At 39.7% G+C, this 16,675-nt stretch overlaps 1 long non-coding RNA gene and 1 other non-coding gene across 3 annotated transcripts; both read left to right on the forward strand.

Annotated features, from left to right (window-relative positions):
- The first annotated feature begins 519 nt into the window (after positions 1-519).
- On the forward strand, positions 520-8,978 carry LOC118939472. Its single transcript, XR_005036389.1, has 3 exons — positions 520-567; positions 5,093-5,144; positions 8,910-8,978. It is a non-coding gene; the product is annotated as an uncharacterized LOC118939472 (long non-coding RNA).
- A 2,437-nt stretch (positions 8,979-11,415) lies between these two features.
- LOC110491658 lies at positions 11,416-13,582 on the forward strand. Of its 2 annotated transcripts, none has more exons than XR_005036390.1 (3): positions 11,416-11,461; positions 12,881-12,981; positions 13,197-13,582. It is a non-coding gene; the product is annotated as an uncharacterized LOC110491658 (transcript). The 2 variants fall into 2 exon arrangements; XR_005036391.1 differs by lacking the exon at positions 11,416-11,461 and adding an exon at positions 12,019-12,524.
- The last annotated feature ends 3,093 nt before the right edge of the window (positions 13,583-16,675 follow it).

Below are 16,675 nucleotides of genomic sequence, written 5' to 3' on the forward strand. Positions count from 1 at the left end.
GCGGCTGATCCGTTGTTGCTCCTAGACATTTCCACTTCACAATAACAGCACTTACAGTTGACCGGGGCAGCTCTAGCAGAGCAGAAATTTGACAAACTGACTTGTTGGAAAGGTGGCATCCTATGATGGTGCTACGTTGAAAGTCACTGAGCTCTTCAGTAAGGCCATTCTACTGCCAATGTTTGTCTATGGAGATTGTATGGCTGTGTGCTCAATTTTATACATCTGTCTGCAACGGGTGTGGCTGAAATAGCCGAATCCACAAATGTTTTTAATTGATTTTATTGAACCTTTATTTAACTAGGCAATTTGAAGGGGTGTCCACATACTTGTATATATATAGTGTATGTAAATTCAACCAACCAATAGGAATATATAAAGATCAAATACATATTTCTGCAGTGTCAAGTGGAAACATAACCAACACTATTACGGCAACTGCACCACCCGCAACTGCAGGGCTCTCCAGAGGGTGTTGCCCTCCAGGACACCTGGAAGGCCAAAATGATCATCAAAGGACATCAACCACCTGAGCCACTGCCTGTTCACCCCGTTATCATCCAGAAGGTCAGTACAGGTGCATCAAAGCTGGGACCGAGAGACTGAAAAACAGCTTCGATCTCAAGGCCATCAGAAGGTTAAATAGCCATCAGTAGCCACATTAGAGGCTGCTGCCCTATATACATACACTAGAAATCACTGGCCACTTTAATAATGTTTACATATTTTGCATTACTCATCTCATATGTATATAATGTATTCTATCCTATTCTACTGTATCTTAGTCTATGCCGCTCTGACATTGCTCATCCAAATATTTATATATTATTAATTCCATTCCTTTACTTTAGATTGCGTCTATTGTTAGATATTACTTGTTAGATATTACTGCACTATTGGAGATAGAAAAACAAGCATTTTGCTACCACCACAATAACATCTGCTAAGCATGTGTATGTAACAAATACAATTTGATTTGATTTACATGGGCATTTAAGACTTTGAAAATATGAAATATGGTATGCATTCCCTTTTTATATTTAAATAAAAGGCAGTAAAACTGTGTAAAGGGAATCAAGACTTTCACAAGCAGGGCTGAGCAATTAACCAAAAATGTTACTAAACAACTAATTGACAGACGTTGGTTCACGATCAGCTCCTTTGTCTTGCTGACGTTGAGAGAGAGGTTGTTGTCCTGGCACCACACTGCCAGGTCTCTGACCTCCTCCCTATAAGCTGTCTCATCGTCGTTGGTGATCAGGTCTACAGTACCACCGTCGTGTCGTCTGCAAACTTGATGGTGTTGGAGTCGTGCGCTGCCACGCAGTCGTGGGTGAACAGGGAGTAAGGGAAGAGACTAAACACGCACCCCTGAGGGGACCCCATGTTGAGGGTCAGCGTGGCAGATGTGTTGTTGCCTACCCTTACCACTTTTTTTCACACCTGGACTACTGCCCAGTCAAATGATCAAAATATATACAAATCTTTCTCATCAGTAACGTTCTTGTTAATGATTATTGTATTTATTGTTATTTTAGATTTTCTGTCTCCCTGATATCACTTTCCACCCTGTGTCATAGCTGCAGGAAGGATGTTTTAGATAGGGAGTGCTGTCAACAGGGTGGGTTTATCAGGGGGTACTGCAGCACCCCAACCTCCCGTGACTATGGCCTGTATGCAGAGGGGCATCAGAATTCAAATAAAAACATGTCTTAACCTTTTTGTAGTTAACAAATCCAATATTGAAACGTACGAACTAGAGTAACATTAACAAGCATTGAAAAGATGAATCCATTCTTCTCGAATAAAAAAAAATCTCTCTGTTTTTGAATCACGATTGTAATGTCAGTCGGCTAATAGGCTATGCTTCGGACGGGGAGGGGCCTACACACACACACACACACACACAAACTGGCAAAGATTTTCAGCTGGCAGGCAGACAGACACTGGAAAAAGTTTGAGTGACAAGAGTGAGGGCTTTAAATAGGCGCTTTGTTGCATTTTTTTGTGGGACTGGAAAAAAATGCTGGAATGTAAAATAACGTCATTAACTGGTTCCCATGCTTTTAAAATGCTGGTTCCATTCATGATTCTGATTCTGTTCCTCAAAAAACATTATTTTCAATTTTCGATTGTTCCCTGAACCGGTTCCAACCCCTGCTTTACAAACTCACTTCAATCTACTTTTTCCACAGCCTCAGGTCAAAGCAATTCTTTCTGAAATAACTCTGTGCTTCAGTCCATGTCTTCCGCAGGTTCACCAGATGATACTGACACTGCTAATTGTTTGGACAAGGGTGTTTTTGTGGAAGGAAGGATTGTGGTTGTAAAAAGTAAATTGTTTGGTTCGGTGAGATTTAGAAAAAAAACTCTAACCTTGTAAAAGGGAAATGAATAACATTCTCCACTGAATGACTATAGAAAGTCTTCCTCCTATACACATACAGTGCCCAGTGAATAGTGCTGAGCGATTAGAGCTTTTTGAGGTTGGTTTCAGTTAGATTATTAAAATAATCACGGTTTTAGATTTTGGTATCGATCATTTACTTTAACATTAAACACATTATGAAATATTGACATTACAATGATTTTAGGAAATTCCAAAGACAAAAATAGTGAACATTCAATTGCCAAAACATTGAAAATATTACATTTTCTCTGTCAGGTCCACATTGGTAGACATCAATAGAAAAATAGAATATATAATAAAATATATCAGAAATAGTCAAATATATCAGTTGTGTATATTACTTTGATTACTTTATTATTTTAGGTAGCAGACAGACCATCTACGTCATGTGCTCCCAATACTGTACTGTCTTTAGTCATCCTATTTACCTAGCCTGCCTTAGTATGCTGCAGAGCTGTCTGACAAAATCATTTGACTAGTTCTTCAAAGTAGATAAGGAATACTTTCACGAACTGTCTGTCCCTCTCGTTGTTGTGTTGTACATTCCTCTCTCATGTGGTTAGCCCCCTGCTCCAAGAGAACTCAACATGTGCAGGGCATGTTACAAGCAGAAAAGTAAATAAAGTCTACTTATAAAGACAGAAAACTGGGGTTACATGTAGCCTAGTCAGCGTATGGAAAAGTCAGAGGCAAGCTAGCCAGCCAGAGACTTCAGAGGACGTCGGCTACTTCATTAGGTTACCTGGATAGTGGTGAGAAACAACAGGCCATACAGAGGATGTTTGCAGCGGACACTGTAGCCTCCATAGAAATACGAATGAATATGTCTATGGTAGCCTCCTTATTTGACAGGCAGATGGTGGGACATCCTTTTTCACAGGGGTGTAGGAAAAATACAGTTTAAGCCAAATTTGTACATTTACCTGCTTATGATTTCTGAAATTTGATAGGCTATTTTAGTCAACCTGTCTAGTCAGTCCTGGCTTACCTGCAGCTTATTTTCAGTCATCACTTGTTGCCCTATAAGACAAATAAATTATAATGCATAGGCTAATAAATAAATCAGTACTGAAGAACAAATGTCTTAAATCATAAATCGGTGTTCCAGCTGTGTATTTGATCTGCGAGTGTGCTAGCACCAGCCGAGCAAGCCTCCCTCTTTGGGTGCGTTCGTAAATTCACTCTGGCTATCTACTCCGATTTCAGAGCGCTCTGTCTGAGTGTGCCAGAGCGTAGAATAACTGAATTTGCGAACGTGCATGAATATGACCGGTGTCAGTAAATTTCGGCATAAAAACATAATTATTTATGACAACAGTACAGTCACCAACGCTCTAGATAACATGAAAACAGCCAAACCAGATCTGCTAGGGCATGTAAAATGGTCAGAGTGAGGTGTTCTCTCATTTGCGTCTTGAAGTAGCTAGCAAGCTAGCCAATGTCAGCAAATTAGCTTGGGTGCTTGACGGATTTTATGAACGCCCTTTGGCACTCCAGATTTAATTTCCGAACACACCCGTTAGTGCCAGTAATGGACGTTCCGAACACTGAATATATGAGTCTAAGATGTAGTTTTCAAATATAAAGTTTGTATGTCCGAACTCAGAATCAAATATGCTTCCAAAAAATAAAATGGTCGCTGTGGTAGAACGTTTAGGCACAAGCTTGATGTAGTCATTCATTGCGTGCTATAAATATGGGACCACATACCTAACTACTTTAATACACACATAAGTGAATTTGTTCCAATACTTTTGATCCCCTAAAATGGACGGTCTTGGTACAAAAAGTGCTGAAATTTCTAAACGGTTCATCCCGATATGGATGAAAATACCCTAAAATTAAAGCTGACATATTGCACTTTAACGTCATAGTCATTGTTCGATTTCAAATTCAAACCTTTTGGAATATTGAGCCAAAAGAAGAAAAAAGGCTTCACTGTCCCCCTAATTACAGAGGGCACTGTCCTATTCAATAGGAGGAAATGTGTTTTTGATTGAATAATTAAATCAAACATTTCAGAACAAAGATTTGACTACACAATAACAAGAAGGTTTAGATATTAACTTTGTGATTGTGCTTTTCATTGGGACAATTTTGTATTAACTGACAACTGTTGATACCCAGATGAAAAAATACTACAGTACACTATGGCATAAATACTGTAGTATTACTATATTTATATATTATAGTATTCACTGTCGTGTTCTTGCAGACTTTACTGTAGTATTCACTACAGTGTTTTTGAGGACATGACTGTAGTATACTGTAGTATTTACAGTACTATAGTAATTACTGTAATGGAGGAATACTATAGCGTGTAGTATAGTATTCTACAACATTCTATAGTAAGTACTTCACATGATCGAGGGACACTAGTGTGGGATATAGTATTATACACTATATTATAGTTTACTAATGTTTACTACAGAATTTTATAGTAAGTACTATATTATTCTATAGTAAACTGTAGTATTTTTTCATGTAGGTATCGTTCAAATCTCAAATTATTTCTAAATAAAAGCATTGGGTATCACTCAAAACATTAAATGGCAAAGACGTAACCAATATTCAGCATTTATCTGGACACTCCAATCAGATAACAGATAATAAAACCTACAGATTATTGTTCCTTGTTATGGAAGTCATTATCATAGTTTGTGTTCTCTCTTTGTGTCATAGGGTAAACAGTCTGCCATCATGCAGTGGATGTTATTCCTAGTGCTGTTCTCAGGTCAGTGTCTTTATTCAATGTCTACTCACTATCATCAAGTGTGAAGCGCAAAACCAGGGGTTAAGGGCCGTCAATTCTTTTTTTTTCCCTGTGTTTATTTAAATCATTGTACAACAGCTGAATGAAAGTAACACTACCAAGGTCTGACAGAAATGGATCAGTGTAATTTCCTGATAGTTGCTGGTTGAAAATACAATCTACACAGGACCTTCTAAATCAGCAGGTTTTGCATGGGTGGAGTTTCGGCTTGCCTGGTGAAATCACTATTGAAATAAATGTTTTAGGTTGTAATCTTTCACATGACTGGGAATACATATATGCATCTGTTGGTCACAAATATCTTTAAAAAAAAAGGTAGGGGTGTGGTTAAAAAAAAAAGTCAGTATCTAGTGTGACCACCATTTGCCTCATGCAGGGTGACATCTCCTTCGAATAGAGTTGATCAGGCTGTTGATTGTGGCCTGTGGAATGTTGTCCCACTCCTCTTCAATGGCTGTGCGAAGTTGCTGGATATTGGCGGGAACTGGAACACGCTGTCGTACACGTCGACCCAGAGCATCCCAAACATGCTCAACGGGTGACATGTTTGGTGAGTATGCAGGCCATGGAAGAACTGGGACATTTTCAGCTCCCAGGAATTGTCTACAGATCCTTGCTTCATGGGGGCGTGCATTATCATGCTGAAACATGAGGTGATGGCGGCGGATGAATGGCACAGCAATTGGCCTCAGGATCTTGTCATAGTATCTCTGTGCATTCAAATTGCCATTGATAAAATGTAATTGTATTCGTTGTCTGTAGCTTATGCCTGCCTATACCATAACCCCACTGCCACCACGGGGCACACTATTCACAACGTTGACATCAGCAAACCACTCGCCTACACAACGGCATCTGCCCGATACAGTTGAAACCGGGATTCATCCATGAAGAGCACATTTCTCCAGCGTGCCAGTGGCCATTGAAGGTGAGCATTTGCCCACAGAATTCGGTTAACACACCGAACTGCAGTCAGGTCAAGACCCTGGTGAGGACGACGAGCACGCAGATGAGCACAGAGACATCTGTGGCATTGTGTTGTTTGACAACTGCACATTTTACAGTGGCCTTTTATTGTCCCCCAGCACAAGGTGCACCTGTGTAATGATCATGCTGTTTAATCTTGATATGCCATACATGTCAGGTGGATGGATTATTTTGGCTAAGGATAAATGTTCACTAACAGATGTAAACAAATTTGTGCACAAAATTTGAGCGAAATAAGCGTTTTGTGCGTATTGAACATTTCTGGGATCTTTTATTTCAGCTCATGAACCATGGGACCAACACTTTACATGTGTGTTAATATTTTAGTTCAGTATACTTGCTTGAATTTTTTTTTTTTGGGGGGGGGGGGGGGGGGGGGGGGGGTTGCAAAAATGCTGTTTTTCTTTCTTTTATCATTTTTTGATGGAAAACTACTACAGTAAAAGCAGTGGTGTAAAGTACTTAAGTAAAAATACTTTAAAGCACTGCTTAAGTCGTTTTGGGGGGGTATCTGTACTTTACTATTTATATTTTTGACAACTTTTACTTCACTACATTCCTAAAGATAATAATGTACTTTTTACTCCATACATTTTCCCTGTCACCCAAAAGTACTTGTTATATTTTGACAGGAAAATGGTCAGATTCACACAGTTATCAAGAGAACATTCCTGGTCATCCCTACTGCCTCTGATCTGGTGGACTCACTAAATACAAATGCTTTGTTTGTAAATTAGTGTTGGAGTGTGCCCTTGGCAATCCATCAATAAAAAAATGTATATATATTTTGCTGTCTGGTTTGCTGAATATAAGGAATTTGAAATGGTTTGTACTTTTACTTTGGATACTTAAGTACATTTTAGCAATTCTATTTCCTTTTAATACTTAAGTATATTTCAAACCAAATACTTTTAGACTTTTACTCAAGTGGTATTTTACTGGGTGACTTTCACTTTTACTTGAGTCATTTTCTAATAAGGTATCTTTACTTTTACTCAAGCATGACAATTTAGTACTTTTTCGACCCCTGAGTAAAAGTAAAGATACCTTAATAGATTAATAGAAAATTACTCAAGTAAAAGTGAAAGTCACCCAGTAAAATACTACTTGAGTAAAAGTCTAAAAGGTATTTGGTTTTAAATTTACTTAAGTATTTTTTGATACCGAGATAAAAACAGCTGCCCTGGGTCTTTAAAGAGAATTGTTCAAGACAATTTGCCACCATGTGAGTTTGGCTGTGGATTGTCCTGTTCAAAAAGCAGGAACCACAATTATTTCCCTATCGTTCCGTTTCCTGAACAGAGAGGATATTTTTTCTATTCCCGAAGCCTAAAAATGTCCAGACCAGAGTAGTAACTCCCCCTGCCAGCATCACAACCCAAGTGTTAGGGGGAAACAGTGAAATGTAAAAAAAATAATGAAGTAAAATCTCCTTTAAATAACGTCAACCTCAGTTGCCCCTATCACTCCCATAGATGTTTAGCTAGCGGTGGATGAACTTAGCTTAAGTTTGTAGTGGCTGTTCACAGAAAACCAAACCATACAGTTTCTCCTGGCCCATAGACTTCTTTCAGGGTGAGGAACCATGGAACAATAAGTTTGCCCTTTAAAGGTAATTGTAGAATTGAAGCTGAACACAGGCAGATAGTTTAGTAGACTCCTGATTTTCTTTAGTGGACTACCCAAAATTGGGTAGTACAAGAACTAATGTTACGAGACGTTTCTTAAAAGCTGCAGTCTGTGATCAGTATAAGCCGCAAAGATCAAAATCGCAGATTTTCTTAAATTATATATTTAGCAATGCAATGTTTATGATGTTGAAGAAATCCCATTAAAAGCAGATGGAAAGTTTTTCGGGGCACAAAAAAATGTAATAGTTCAAGCAACAGAGACCAGCTTCCTGAATGTTGGAAAGAAAATGTGTGTCCTTGCTACAGCAGTCTTCATTTGTATTGGTAGTGGAAGCAGTAGTTATAGTTTATTTTATTCCCGTAACCGTACACTCTTAGCACCTTTTTTTCTATCTAGAACCAAAAGAGTTTCTTCTGCTGTCCCATAGGAGAACCCTTTGAAGAACCAGTTTTGGTTCCAGATATAACTCTTTCAGGTTCCATGTATAACCCTCTGTGGAAGGGGTTCTACATGGAACCCAAAAGAGTTTTACCTGGAACCAAAACTGGTTCTCCTATAGAGACAGCCGCAGAACCCTTTTTTCTGTGTAGTGGTGACTGTAGAAATAGTAGTATTGAGTGTAGTAGTACAGCATCAGTAATGTACTGTAATGGTAGTAGTAGTGACTTATGGAAGTAGAGGCATTACTGAAGTACAGTAATATTTACTTTCTAATGTTTTATTGAGCCCCCCCCTCAGTATTTTGGTTCGAATAGTCGGAAGATGTGGTTTGAACAGTGGATTCACTCCACAGAAACCCCAGCGTTGAGCTGAGCACAACTGCAGATCCGAGTCACATGGCATCATTGTAAATGACGTCACACTGCTTGCTTACCAAGTACCGCTTCCCCCTAATTTGGCTATTAACAAGGCTCGAACTCGGGACCTCTGCCTCGCAAACATTCGTGACCACCCTCCTGAAGCGTCTCTACCCGTTACTATATTGATTGCGTAAGGGGAGACACTTGACGAGTGAGTTTCACAGATCCCAATCTGCTTCACATGCTTATGTAGAGGAATAAATTATGAAAAGGGTATTCTGATTTTGATTCACTTTTTCTACTCTAGTGACAGACGTAACAGAACCAGTAAACGGAACTATGACGACTGCCTCTACACCTGTTATGACAACAAGAGGTAATAATTCTGCATCCTATGTGATATGATAAATAGACCTACAGTACAATACCTTATAGGGGACAGTGGGGAATGAGCCATTTTTTACAATTCTGATCATTACGTCAAGGAAATATATTTGTTAGAAAGAATACTATATCAACAGATACTGTGCCCTATGTAATTATAGGGAGAGTGAAGCATGTAAAAAAAAATTGTCTCTATACTTCAAAACTTTGTATTTCAAATCAAACAATGATTATGAGGTTAGAGTGCAGACTGTCAACTTTAATTTTAGGGTATATTCATCATATCGGGTGAACCGTTTAGAAATGACAACACTTTTTGTACGTGGTCCCTTCATTTTAGGAGAACAAAGGTATTGGGACAAATTCACTTATATTGTAATATTTGGTCCCATATACATAGCGGTTCACACGATAGGGAGGAAAATACCCTCAAATTAAAGCTGAAAATCTGCACTTTAACCTCAATCATTGTTTAATTTCAAATCTAAACTTTTGGAGTATAGAGCCAAAAGAAGAAAACAATTGTTCCCTGTCCCATATCGAGTTCAAATGCATGACATTTTTCTAAAATACTATGCAATTACTGACAAAAATGTAATCATCATTTGTATGGGGTATGTTCAGCCTTTGGCTCAACTTGCCCTGGCCAAATGGCACAATTTACCCCAAAGCAAAACATTTATTATATTAGCCCACACAGCTACAAGGATTAGGGTTGCATAATTACCAGATAATTTACCAAAGTTACCTGAATCTTCAGTAATTTTGGTAATTAACAGAAAATCTAAGGCAATCTATCATAACTTTGGTAATTTACTTTTTTAAATGTATTCATCTATAGTATTAATTTATTATATATGTGTCCACATTGTCCATGAGTTTCTAGTGGATAAACCTTATGGTTCAAGAGAAAATAGCCTAATTAATAATAAATGATTACCTAAAATCCTTGAAAGATACCAAAATTCTGGTAGTTTACTGGTCAACTTTGGAAGTTTACAGTATTATACCCTCCCTTAGCAACCCTAACAAGGATGCACTTTCATGCTAGGCTTAGGACATCGTATTGTAGCTTATAGAGAACCCAATTAATGTATAAAACAGTCTTAAAACGATCTATTTAGGTTTTGATACACGCATCATGAAACCTCAAACACAAATTCACTTGACATTGGGGAAATCTGTTTTTGGACCAAACTTCCTACATTTTTTCATGTGGTTTCTTCCTTCACAGACTCCATGAAATGACGATGGCCTCTATCTAAATATTTGGTCACATTATTCATTTTGTGTATAGTTTCCTAGAAACAAGGGTTGGCTCAACTAACCCTTTGGCACGATTTAGCCCACGCTCCCCTACTGCTTGCATCTGAATCAGAGCCCTCACCCCTACTTTTAGTTGGTGATGGTTGGTGATGGGAAGTTTGGGTCTTCGTTCCTTTGATTCAATAATGCCCAGGGGCCAATGCATACAGGGCCTCTACCAGCGAACAATGAACTCAAAACTCAAAAGAATCATGATTCTACAAGACTCTCGTTCTGAGACTAATAAAACTGGGCTTCAAAACAATGTACATTTCGGATTGCTAGGCATACAAATACGATTATTTCTTGATACCTTTAAAAAAAACAAGGTTTAGTTGCCGCCGCAACCGTACTAGATTGTGAACGACTCGTCTTGGCGGATTGCAATTGCTTGGCTACCGTCGGGAGATTAGCACATTATCATTAATATTAACTGCAGCGACCCCCCGAAACAATTCGTTCTCGAGTTTGTTGAGCAGAAGCAGGCTGTGTAATGTTTGGTTCTACACAGCAGTGTTCATCGATAACCTTCAATTATCAATTCATTGGGTACATGTTTACACCATGCGATCAATTATCAGTTCTAAACATGTCTTTTCCCTTCTCTAAACTGCATGATCTATTTTCCTGTGCGCACATACTGCATGATAGACAGTTGGTGGTCGGAGCATGTCTTCGGAGCCGCAGAGGCAGAGGAGCGCATATCAATCCTGCTGAATAATATATAAACCCGCTGAAGAATATATCCATCCTGCTGAAGAATTCATTGCGGCCAGCAGGTCAAATTTAACGACTAAAAGGAATTAGTTACTCGTAAAAACTAACCCTGACTCGAGTCAGTAAAAAGAGTTGTGCAGTTTGAGAACAATTTGTTATTTTTGAACGTCACTACTTTCAGTGAGCATGAAATAAACACTCCAGACGCTAATAGGTAGACCAACAGCTTTTATCAACATTGGGATACTTACTATTCATAATGATGTACTACTTTATTTTATATTTATAGATTGTGCAACGACACCTTTTTGCCATCAAGCACACCATGAAGACTTTCTTCTCCTCTATTTTGACATGTACCCATCTGTCAATCTCTCGGTCTTCTCCAGAGATGCCCACCAACTGTAATGCACAACTGTAACCATGACGAGGACGCTGGAGTCATCTGCACAGGTAAGGGATTCGATTCTAAGGAGTTGTGTGCTTTTACTTATCAATGGGAACGTGTATAAAGATTTCGGAATTCAGATATGACGTCATTGTTTTAGAAGCGCTACTAAACCGTGCACTTTTACACAAGGGGTTACCAACATTCAAATAACGATTGACATATTTTCATTAAAAACGTTATTTTTATTCATACTATTGCATCCTTCTACAAGATATAGTCCCGACACAAATGTAGCGTTGCCAGAGACGCGACCCAGTCGTTTCAGTCTTTTTATTCTGTATGTATGGACACGAACCAGTCGTTCGTTCTTAATGTTCCATTGCTATATTGGCTGGAAACGTTCTTATCCCTTGATTGCTACAGCAGCTAGCCAACTACGGCTAATTTACAGTCATTTCAAAAAGTGCAGTCAGAATATCAGCAAAGTAGCTACATTTGTTTAAGTTGTTTTCTAATTACATTAATTTGGATGCATCCATAACAATGAGCTAATGAGGCGATTTCGCCAGGTATAGAACATGTGCTCACTCCAGGACACTGCTGTTCAGAGGAGCTACCAACAACACAGCTACAGTAAAACAATCCCTTCAAACTGAAGCTAAATTAGCTGCGTTTCGTTTTACTTTTTTCAATAGATTTCTTTTTTTAAATACCATAAAAATGATGCAAGCTGATTCATGATTTCGACTGGCTGAGAAACGCTGCCTGCCAGCAAGGTTTATACAAATCTCCGCCGTTGAAAACAACATTTCAGTCTAAAAGAGATGTCAGTGTCAGTGGATTGCGCAGTCTGATGGAACAGAGTAAATAGGCATTTGACGTCATCGATTTAGACAGCGGTAAATTTGTGCAACAGACACGGGCTGGAATGCGGTTTTCACCAATCAGCATTCAGGATTAGACCCAGGCGTTGTATAATACGTCAATAAATCAGCACTTGTTTTTCAAATTGCCGGAGTATTTGAGATATAATTGGGATCATGTATGCTGTACTAATGATGATTTAAAAAATGAGTAATTGAGTGCAATGTACAATAGGCGAAGTTCGCTAACTAGGAATTTGTGGTAAGTGATGGAGGCCACCATCTTTATGCACCTCCGCTATTGTGTGATAATGATTGTTTGTGCATGTGAAGCAACCAAGACAGACTGTAACGGGAGAGATTGCTCTAAAATTGCTGTATATTTTGATTGGTAGAATATACACTATATACACAAAAGTATGTGGACACCCCTTCAAATTAGTGGATTTGGCTATTTCAGCCACATGAAATAGCCGAATCCACTAATCTGAAGGGGTGTCTACATACTTTTGTGTATATAGTGTGTGTACCACTCTTGCTTTGGTTACCACTGCTAAATTCAGCCTTTTCCCCAGATAAATAGTGTGATGTTCAACCATCTGTGCTGTCTATTGATAGAGTTCCCCACTAAGACGATACAGATGGTGAGAGTGGAGCTGACCCCTGATTCACCTACAAACTTAAGTGATCCTGCCGTGAGAGAGGCCATTTTGCAGGAGGTGAGTCTCACCCTCTACTCAACTGTATATTGGGCTTTCTCAACCGGCAGACTCCGGTCCCAGCAGGAACAGACCCAAAGCCCAATGCAATTCTTTACAAACATATTTCAGTTATAAAACGCAGTCATGGAGATCAATTAGGAGTAGAACTAAGAGTACATTATGGAACCCTACAATACTATAAAATATATTCAGTAAATGACTCTTCTTTTCAGATAAAAGCCAAACTGAGAGCTCAGGGGATGTCTGACACCGTTAAACTGAGTTGGAAAGTGCAGCCCGATGAAGACATTTTCCACAAGAAGGAGATGGGAAAGAGTCCGAAAAAGAGGAGGAAGAGGTCAGAACTTTAAATACACATAGGCAATAATACAGTGTACAAACCATTAAGAACACCTTCCCAATATTAAAAGGTACTATGCACTATATTCATTGATTAAAATGTTTTTTTTTAATTACCTATAGTAACTGCTATAATGCTTGATATTGAACAATAATGCTTCCTATTGAATTTCTTTATATAACCATAAGATAATTTTTGCTTTAATACAGAAAAAACAAGTTTTATTGTAAATGTGTGATATACAGTTCAATGTTTAAAGGACAATTTTTTTAATCTTTAATTTACCCTATAATGAATAACTTTAATTAGCATGGAGCCTTACTTTAGGGGAGGCAGGTAGCCTAGTGGTTAGAGCATTGGGCCAGTAACTGAAAGGTTGGTGGATCGAATCCCCAATCTGACAAGGTAAAAATCTGTTCGTCTGCCCCTGAACAAGGCAGTTAACCCACTGTTCCAAGGCAGTCATTGAAAAATAAGAATTTGTTCTTAACTGACTTGCCTAGTTAAATAAAGGTTACATTTTTTATTTAATTACTTGAAATATGGGTATACGGTTGGAAGTCGGAAGTTTACATACACTTAGGTTGGAGTCATTAAAACTTGTTTTTCAACCACTCCACAAATTTCTTGTTAACCAACTATAGTTTTGGCAAGTCGGTTAGGACATCTACTTTGTGCGTGACAAGTTATTTTTCCAACAATTGTTTACAGACATATTATTTCACTTATAATTCACTGTATCACAATTCCAGTGGGTCAAAAGTTTACATACACCAAGTTGACTGTGCCTTTAAACAGCTTGGAAAATGATGTTGTGGCTTTAGAAGCTTCTGATAGGCTAATTGACATAATTGGAGGTGTACCTGTGGATGTACACTGCTCAAAAAAATAAAGGGAACACTAAAATAACACATCCTAGATCTGAATGAATGAAATATTCTTATTAAATACTTTTTTCTTTACATAGTTGAATGTGCTGACAACAAAATCACACAAAAATTATCAAATTTATCAACCCATGGAGGTCTGGATTTGGAGTCACACTCAAAATTAAATTGGAAAACCACACTACAGGCTGATCCAACTTTGATGTCCTTAAAACAAGTCAAAATGAGGCTCAGTAGTGTGTGTGTGGCCTCCACGTGCCTGTATGACCTCCCTACAACGCCTGGGCATGCTCCTGATGAGGTGGCGGATGGTCTCCTGAGTGATCTCCTCCCAGACCTGGACTAAAGCATCCGCCAACTCCTGGACAGTCTGTGGTGCAACGTGGCGTTGGTGGATGGAGCGAGACATGATGTCCCAGATGTGCTCAATTGGATTCAGGTCTGAAAAACGGGCGGGCCAGTCCATAGCATCAATGCCTTCCTCTTGCAGGAACTGCTGACACACTCCAGCCACATGAGGTCTAGCATTGTCTTGCATTAGGAGAAACCCAGGGCCAACCGCACCAGCATATGGTCTCACAAGGGGTCTGAGGATCTCATCTCGGTACCTAATGGCAGTCAGGCTACCTCTGGCGAGCACATGGAGGGCTGTGCGGCCCCCCAAAGAAATGCCGCCCCACACCATGACTGACCCACCGCCAAACCAGTCATGCTGGAGGATGTTGCAGGCTGCAGAACGTTCCCCACGGCGCCTCCAGACTGTCACGTCTGTCACATGAAAGCAGGATCACACTGAGGACATCTGTAAAGAGCACAGGGTGCCAGTGGCGAATTTGCCAATCTTGGTGTTCTCTGGAAAATGCCAAACGTCCTGCACGGTGTTGGGCTGTAAGCACAACCCCCACCTGTGGACGTTGGGCCCTCATGCCACCCTCATGGAGTCTGTTTCTGACCGTTTGAGCAGACACATGCACATTTGTGGCCTACTGGAGGTCATTTTGCAGGGCTCTGGCAGTGCTCCTCCTGCTCCTCCTTGCACAAAGGCGGAGGTAGCGGTCCTGCTGCTGGGTTGTTGCCCTCCTACGGTCTCCTCCACGTCTCCTGATGTACTGGCCTGTCTCCTGGTAGCGCCTCCATGCTCTGGACACTACGCTGACAGACACAGCAAACCTTGCCACAGCTCACATTGATGTGCCATCCTGGATGAGCTGCACTACCTGAGCCACTTGTGTGGGTTGTAGACTCCGTCTCATGCTACCACTAGAGTGAAAGCACCGCCAGCATTCAAAAGTGACCAAAACATCAGCCAGGAAGCATAGGAACTGAGAACTGGTCTGTGGTCACCACCTGCAGAACCACTCCTTTATTGGGGGTGTCTTGCTAATTGCCTATAATTTCCACCTGTTGTCTATTCCATTTTCACAACAGCATGTGAAATGTATTGTCAATCAGTGTTGCTTCCTAAGTGGACAGTTTGACTTCACAGAAGTGTGATTGAGTTGGAGTTACATTGTGTTGTTTAAGTGTTCCCTTTATTTTTTTGAGCAGTGTATTTCAAGGCCTACCTTCAAACTCAGTGCCTCTTTGCTTGACATCATGGGAAAATCAAAAGAAATCAGCCAAGACCTCAGAATTTTTTTTTGTAGACCTCCACAAGTCTGGTTCATCTTTGGGAGCAATTTCCAAATGCCTGAAGGTACCGCGTTCATCTGTACAAACAATAGTACACAAGTGTAAATACCATGGGACCACGCAGCCGTCATACCTCTCAGGAAGGAGACGCGTTCTGTCTCCTAGAGATGAACGTACTTTGGTGCAAAAAGTGCAAATAATCCCAGAACAACAGCAAAGGACCTTGTGAAGATGCTGGAGGAAACAGGTACAAAAATATCTATATCCACAGTAAAACGAGTCCTTTATTGACATAACCTGAAAGGCCGCTCAGCAAGGAAGAAGCCACTGCTCCAAAACCGCCATAAAAAGCAAGACCGGTTTGCAACTGCACATGGGGACAAAGATCGTATTTTTGGAGAATTGTCCTCTGATCTGATGAAACAAAAATAGTGTTTTTGCTTTCAGCAAGCAAACTAATAAGTCACAAGTATGTCGGATAATAGCCCACTGATAGCATGACGGTTTACCCGTTTGTGTCGCCAATAGCTAAAGAGAAAGTGTTACAGCTCCTTCCCTCACTATGACTCCTGTGGATGGGAAAGAGATTGTAATTTTCCTTGTGCATGCCTTCTCGTTTTCCATTGTCTAGGAAGTCTACTGGTGGTGAGGTAGGTTTCTCAAAAGCAAATGAAATCACAAAAAGTGTCTGGATGCTTCTATAACATGCCATTTACATGGAAAACAGAAATGTTACATTTTTCACACAAATCCATTCATGTTAATATGAGAGAAGCGCCAGATCTCAAATTAGGATTCAGCCCTTCATAAATAGCCACTAATATATATGTAT

The sequence above is a fragment of the Oncorhynchus mykiss genome, chromosome 16, assembly GCF_013265735.2.
Source record: "Oncorhynchus mykiss isolate Arlee chromosome 16, USDA_OmykA_1.1, whole genome shotgun sequence".
NCBI classification, from domain to species: domain Eukaryota; kingdom Metazoa; phylum Chordata; class Actinopteri; order Salmoniformes; family Salmonidae; genus Oncorhynchus; species Oncorhynchus mykiss.